The sequence below is a fragment of the Lissotriton vulgaris genome, chromosome 7 (assembly GCF_964263255.1).
Source record: "Lissotriton vulgaris chromosome 7, aLisVul1.2, whole genome shotgun sequence".
Taxonomy (NCBI): domain Eukaryota; kingdom Metazoa; phylum Chordata; class Amphibia; order Caudata; family Salamandridae; genus Lissotriton; species Lissotriton vulgaris.
In genome coordinates this window covers 796,831,948-796,839,994 of record NC_141695.1, presented here as the reverse complement: position 1 = coordinate 796,839,994, position 8,047 = coordinate 796,831,948, and positions in this window count along the sequence as shown.

The window sequence follows — 8,047 nt, the reverse complement described above, 5'->3', positions numbered from 1 at the left end:
ACTCACGGCGTGGGTGCATGCTGACCCAGTGGCCTCCGGTATCATAGGTGGTGGGCAGTGGGAAGAGAAAATCGCCCTATATGCTGATGATATCCTTTTATATGCAACTAGACCCCGTTTTATAATCAGTAGGCTCCTACAAATTTTCTATTTATTTGGGGGGTACTCCGGCTATCAAATTAACTGGGATAAGACCCTCCTGTTCATGCTTTCCGGTGACCGGCCTCCCCTCCTTCCTGAGGGGATACAACTTCAACTACACGAGCATTTGAAATATCTGGGCATCATCATCAACAAAACAGAAGCAGAATTCATGACCCCTAATCTGTTGCCCTTACTGCAACGTCTGAGAAGGGATGTAGCGCATTGGAGGACGTTGCTGATATCTTTGATTGGGAGTGCCGTCCTGTTTAAAATGATATAGCTGCCGCGGATGTTATATGTCCTCCAGAATACCCCGTACAAGATATCCGACATATTCTTCAAAGAGATCGATAGGGAATTGCAGAAGTCGTTATGGGACGTGGAGGTGCGAGAATAGCATTGGTCAAACCCCAGCGAGAAGTGTATGAGGGGGGGCTGACGGTACCAGACTTGAGAAAGTATTATTGGGCATCGCAGCTGAGGTCTATAAATGACTGGATCTTCGAGGATAGAAATGGCCCAGCATATCGTGTTGACCACCTTGTGATGGGTTCTAAGGGTTATCCAGCCGCATTATATCCTAAACGAGTTGGAAAATCTATGTCCCCACATGCCAAGGTGGTGTTAAATGCGTGGAAAGGGGCTAATAAATTCCTTGGGTGGGACAATAAATTGAGGGAACGCACTCCGCTATGGGACAGTGATATGGTGGAAGAAGTCGGGAAATGCAGGGCTTTGGCAAATCGAAGTTGTTAGATATAACTCATCTGGGGATGTATGGCGGGGTCCGACGATCGTATCTTTTGAAACTGTGCAGACTGAGTTCCAACTAGCGGTAGCGGAAAGGTATAGGTACATACAGCTGGGGCACCACTCCGTGCAATTATCCGAGAGGGGGAGCATATCCCGGAATGCGGCCCCCTGGAAGACCAGCTCCTATTAGACCCAATCCCTGAAAAGGCGTTGTCCCTTACCTATAAAAAGATCGTAATTAACTCACCCAATCCCTTGCGGGTGCTAAGGGAGGCCTGGGAGACAGACATTGAGCTGTTGGAGGACGATTGGGTAGAGTCCATACAAAGCCAAGAGAGGTCGTCGTCAGAGCAAGTTTCAGACTAGTTCAGCTACAAATCCTCCATAGGTCCTACTCTACGAGTATGCTCATTCACAAACTCGGATACATACAAAATGATACTTGCATAAGGGACTGTAATATAAAAGGAACCTTCTTCCATATCATACGGGCATGCCCAATTATACAGCATTATTGGGGGAAAGTAATATGGGTGATGTTGGAGGTCCTAGGACACGAAATCTCCATGTTTGCCAGATGACCCATACTATGTGTCACAGGAAAACAGACATGGCCGAAATACCAGAAACTCTGGCTAATGGTGGCTGCAATGGTGACCAAGAGAAAAATAGCCAGGTAATGGGGGTTGCCCTTCCGTTGAAGATGGAACAATGAAGACTGACTTAGATTGCTGTTGTGTTGCAGAAAAAGTTGTGTATGAGAGATGGGGTTGACCCAAGTAGTGGGAGAAAGTGTGTAACTCTTGGGTAGTCTACAGAGGTTTATAAGATGTGGGAGGGAGGGTGTGGGTGATGGGCCCGACACCAGGGGTGTTCAGGCTCCTACATAAGTGTGGTTTGAAATGTAAGATCTGCGGATTTATGTACCAACTATTGTGTCATGAAAACTGTACATTGTGATGCCTTATCATCCATTTTTCGTGTTTAATCAATTAATCAATCAATCAATCAGAGAATTTCTAGAGCGCGCTACTCACCCGCAAGGGTCTCAAGGCGCTGGGGGGTGGTCATTACTGCTCGAACAGCCAGGTCTTGAGTTGCTTCCTGAAGGCGAGGTGGTCCTGTGTCAGCCGGAGGTGGGTGGGGAGGGAGTTCCATGTCTTGGCTGCCAGGTAGGAGAAGGATCTTCCTCCGGCGGTGGCTTTGCGGATGCGTGTGTCGTGGCAAGGGCGAGGCTGGCGGAGCGGAGCTGGCGGGTTGGTGTGTAGAATGCGAGGCGGTTGTTGAGGTACGTGGGGCCCGCGTCGTGGAGAGCCTTGTGTGCGTGGGTGAGGAGTTCGAATGTGATTCTCTTGCTGACGGGGAGCCAGTGCAGATTCTTCAGATGGGCAGTGATGTGGCAGTCGCGGGGGATGTCCAGGATGAGTCTGCCGAGGCGTTCTGTATGCGCTGCAGTCTTTTCTGGAGCTTGGCTGTGGATCCGGCGTAGAGGGTGTTTCCGTAGTCTAGGTGGCTGGTGACGAGGGCCTGGGTGACCGTCTTCTTGGTAGTGGTGGGGATCCATTGGAAGATCTTTCGGCGCATGTGCACGGTGTTGAAGCAGGACGATGAAACGGTGTTGACTTGCTTGGTCATCGTAAGGGAGGAGTCCAGGATGAAGCCCAGGTTGCGTGCGTGGTCTGTGGGTTTGGGGGCGGTGCCCAGGGCAGGTGGCCACCAGGATTCGTTCCAGGCCGAGGGGGATGGTCCCAGGATGAGGACTTCCGTCTTGTCTGAGTTCAGTTTCAGGCGGCTGAGCTTCATCCATTCCGCGACGTCCTTCATTCCTTCCTGGAGACTGGCTCTGGCGGTGTTTGGGTCGTTGGTGAGGGAGAGGATCAGCTGTGTGTCGTTGGCGTAGGAGATGATGTTGAGGTTGTGTTCGCGTGGAATGGCTTCGAGGGGGTTCATGTAGACTTTGAAGAGGGTGGGGCTGAGCGAGGAATCTTGTGGGACGCCGCAGATGACTTCGGTAGCCGCGGACCGGAACGGGGGGAGGCGGACCCTCTGGGTTCTGCCGGCGAGGAACGAGATGATCCATTCTAAGGCCGCGCCTTGGATTCCGGTGTAGTTGAGGCGTTGTATCAGGGTGCGGTGGCATACCGTGTCGAAGGCTGCTGAGAGATCCAGGAGGATGAGTGCGGTGGTTTCCCCGTTGTCGAGCATGGATCTGATGTCGTCGGTTGTTGCGATGAGTGCGGCTTCGGTGCTGTGGTTTGCTCGGAAACAAGACTGTGATGGGTCGAGGGATCCGTTTATTGTACTGTATACTGCATAAGTTATTTACTTAATGAAAGATTTGTTTTTAAAAAACTTGCAAAGTGGGGAATGCTGAGGAAGCTCCTCCCGGCCATCACAGCGCTGTACACAGGCACATGGGACTGGTCAAGATCACCCATGCACAGTGGCATAGCTAGGGCGGGGCGAGGGGGGCGGTCCTCCCCAGGCGGCACTAACTTGTGGGCGGCGGCCGCAAACGGTAGCAACATGAGTAATGCCACTTGAATTTATTTTAAAGAGTGTCTCCTTGTGCCGCGATGCAATTATGGCCCGTGGAGGCGGCCTTGATAATTTATCTGGGGGACACTTGTGCAAGGCAAGCGCACCTGCTTCAGCTTGTAAAGCCTGCCTGCAGTGCAAGCACCACCGGTGCGCGAAGTACCCCTTTTGTGGTTGTGGGTCATGTCCCGTGAAGTCCCAGGGCCGTCAATCTTGGAGCGTACGAAAGCGCTACCAATGACGGCTCTGGGTATAATGTTTGGCCAGCCCCGCCCTCGCGCGAGGCTTTCAATCGCTCTGGAAAGACTGCAGTGCCCAGGAATACAGAGAAATGATGGAAGGTAGGAGTCGGGGTCCTGGGAATGGGATAAATAGAGCCTTATATATAGAAGCATTTGTTGCTGGAAAAACTGTGAAGAACTCTCATTGTTAGACGAGAGTGTCTAGACGGAATGCTATTGCAGTGAAGGTGTCAGCGTGTTATATTATTCAGTGACTGGATCAGGGCTTTAAACCGACAGTTACAACAACAGGAGTAACAAGCCAGTCTAACGAGCCTACTGCCAGATTAAAGTCTTCTGTGATAAGGTAAGTCTTCCAGAAGACTAGAGGTTGGCAAGGAGACGGTACGGGGGGGGGGGTGGTAGGGGAAAGAAAAAGGGACTGTACAAGCACCTCCACTCTCTGACTTGTCTTTTGTCATGAGTCATGCCTTTTGTCATGAGTCATGCCTTGATTTTGATTTACTTGTAAGGCTCCTGTACCACATTGTTTATGTTTCAGTCTTCAGTTATACTTTCTTTTACTTCATTTATTGGACACTTGCCCCCTGCGCTGCTGTTTTTTATTTACACATATCTTATTTCTGTTGCTTCCTTTCTTGCACCCTTGACTTGTTTGTTGGTTTTGTTTTCTGTTGCTTCCTTTTTTCTTGTTTCCATCTTTTTATTACTCGAACTTTAATGCCTTTCGCACACAACTCCTCTCTGACAACCTTTGTCTCTTTTTCTCATTCCCTTTTCTTCTCTGAAAGTGATTTGGAGAGAGTATGGTTTGTGTACGTTTTTCACAAAGATCTCACAACAAGGATTCCTGTGTTGGAAGTTATGACGAAATACAAGCCATTCACTATAGCGGAGTGCAAACAGATTTTCAGGCCTAGGTATTTTTAAAACGAGTTTAACCTAGATTATAAATTGATAACTCAATTGGGAATTAAATGCATATAAACAGGATGCCACTGGCGTCTAAATTATTTACCAGGCTGCTGGTTATTTTGGTTCACCTATTCCCTCATCTCTTTGGCCATTCAGACGACTACCCCTGCATTGTTTTTGTTTTAAGACTAGCGTTTATTCAACGGAATCTTTAACTGCAAGCTGGCCAGGAAAACATAGGTGGCACTTTACTTCCTTCTTGACGGAACAGAATGTTACTGTCATGGCGGCAAGGAGTGGATCTCCCATCTGCAGAGGGTTTGACTACCAGGCAGCTCCGAGGATGAAAGCCTGTTTTATTTTTACCAGTTTCTTCCTCAACAGTTTACTGATATGGAAATAAACCTATATGTGTGGAAATAGCCTTAACGTCAAAGGATTTTTTGCTCTGAACAGATAAAATGATGATCATCAAATGAGTATTTTTTGTCACGTGATCGTGACTGATAGATTACAGGTAGTCATTCTCATGTATCCAGTGGCGTAACAATGTTGCCATGGGCCCTAATCCAAATTAAAGAAAATGGCTCCCTAACCCTGTGGTTAGGTGGTAAAAAAATAGAACAGCCCAATTGGCGTGCAGGGGGTCTCAAACACACCCAAGCAAAGGCGCCAATTCACCCGCTGCACTAGTGATAGCAATGTGTCTTCTTCGCTGTACTTTTTTACTTCCCCAGGTGCCTGCATCACTGTCTGAATATCTCAGTCCCTCTCTTTCCTATTTTTCCTTTCTACCATGCTACATTCCACACCCGCCCCTGTTTTTATCTCTCCACTTTCCTCCCTCCCCTCATTCTCCATTGATGGGTACATTCCATGATTCCCTCTCTCCTTCTTCATCTCCCTTTTCTCATTTACTCTACCCCTTATCTCTCCACTTTTCCCTCGTCTCCTACACATTTATCTTGATCCTTCCTTGCATATCTCCTCTATATATATAAATACGAACCTTGTTTTTGCTCTGCTACCCTTCTGCTATCCTTCCGAATCAAAATAACTGACTAACTTATCCACCACTTAAATTTTACTTGCATGTTTCACTATACTAATTCAACACTAATCCTCTATGGGTCCTGGAGTAGAGTGCTACTTTCCAAAAAAGCTCTTTGGCGCCTCGTCGGGGGTAGTAAGCGCTATATACATGCAATTACAATTTTACAGCACGCCTGTGTGCATAGGTTTTTGTATAAATGTATTCCGTATCCCTCCACAACTGCGATTTCAGATAGTTAACACTTACTTGCACCAGTCAATAGATCAATGTAAAACTAGCATTCCAATGATACATGTGAGAAATATCTGTGCCCGAAAATTGACAATGAGGTGAGATTCAAAATTTGAGTCAAGACTTAACCTCACACAATCACAGGACTCCAGATTCAAGGGGCGGCAATCTGAAATAGCCCCGGGCGCCACAAGCTCTAGCTATGCCCCTGCCCATGCAACTGCAAAGATCTATACGGACAAAGGGCTAAAGCAGGGCTGGGTCATTGCTCCCATCTATACATTGCGTACCTAGGTGTGGAATCACTGAAAGGAAACATCTTCCTGCCTAAGCTAGGCCCTATTAGACTCCGCATCATGCAGTATGCATATGATTTGGTGTTATCGGACTAAACCATAATCAGCATGAAGAAGGCCCTGGGCAAACTTCATCTGTATAATGCAAAGAACTTTCTGCATGCAAATGCCACTAAAACTAGAGACCTGGTATTTAGCCACAGAACTAAGAAACAACAGTTGGATGGCAATTGGGCTCATAAAGGATAAGCAAAAGCAGTAAATATAACTATCTAGGTGTATTGTTCTCAGACACAGGTAAACCCACATTGCAGGACAAGGCAATGGCAGACAAAGCAGCGGAGACCACATATGCATTATGCAAATTTCATCACAAGTTGCAAAGCCACTCCGCAGAGGGGATCTGCCATGTTCTGTGGGCACAATTTCTACCAACAATAAATTATGGACATCTTGCTTTCCCTGGCATGCTCACCGAGGCATTAGAGTAATGTCAACAGCAGCCTAAAGGAAAACATTTAACAGCCAATCAAATAACCCGGAGCACATTGATCCGGCTTGAATGTAATCTTGTGAACATGAACATTGAATGCAAAAAAGGTTTGAACAAGTATTACTACCATGTGTCCAGAGCAGATCTGGATTCAATGAGAGGTGCACTGAAGGTGATATTCCGAGACACAAAGAGGAGTTGGGCAGAGCTCCTGAGCAGAGAATCATTAAACGTGTCCATAGAGTGCACAACAGACCCATCTCTAACAATAGACAGATTAAGGAATTTGGTAAATATGCAACGCTGTCAATTTAGCTGGATATAGAACAAATTAGAAACACCCCGGAATCGGCGGTCCTTGCCAAAGTGCATGAAGACACCCCGTGCCAACCAGATCTTAAAGTTGCCCTGGAAGACAAGACCTACAGAACATTTTGCAGACCAGGCTTTTAAGTCTACCCAAAAGGGAATTCAGGCTCCACTGGAAAAACATTGCTGTTGGTCATGAGGAGTGTAGTCTGCTCCAATATCATTCTGAATCAGATGTGCGCATTGTTTGCTGCTGTCCTGCATTGCTACACTAGTTGTGAGTGTACCTAAGAACAATCTTTCTGCAAAATGAGATGAGAACTTGCAAAGAGGCGTTGACATACATCTATACAACTGCCGCCCCAATGGAACTCGCACGGATTGGCAATTTCTTTGCTGGAGCTGGAAGCCTCCTGCGTACTGCTCGCCAACTGAGGGGCTGGAAATTTGAAAACTCTTCAGCAACTTAGTGTGACGACTAATGACAGTCACGACCTGATGCACTGAGTTTTACCTTGTGCATGTTAGTCACAGGGCGCATCGCACTGTATTGCTATGTATGCCTTCCATGCACTTTATGACCTAGCATGCGGCGCCTCAAGCAATTAGCTTGCTACAACCATGTGACAATTTAACCACAGTGACGTTGCTGTTTATTGACATGTATGTCTTCTATGCATCTTTGACCTAACGTGTGGCACTTTATACAAATAGCTTGCTTTTGTGATACTTACACAAAGGCAAAGTGTTTACCTGGGCAGTTTGCGCTATACCATTCTGTATGTTAATCAAGCACTTTGGACCAGCACATAGCTCTCTAAACAGAAAAGCTTCCCCCTCCAAGATTGGCATGCTAAGGCATGACCCTACTTTGCGTACTCCACTCCGAATGTGCTCTGCATGTTTATTAAATTGTATGCAATCGGGCTGACTTCTTTTGGGCATAAAAGTCCTGTTTTGAATGCGTTATATCATCTTGCATGCCTATCAAACACTCTTTAACCAACACGTGGCAATTTCAACAGAAAGGTTCCCCCTCCAAGCAACTGCACGATATAACAAGGCCTTATTT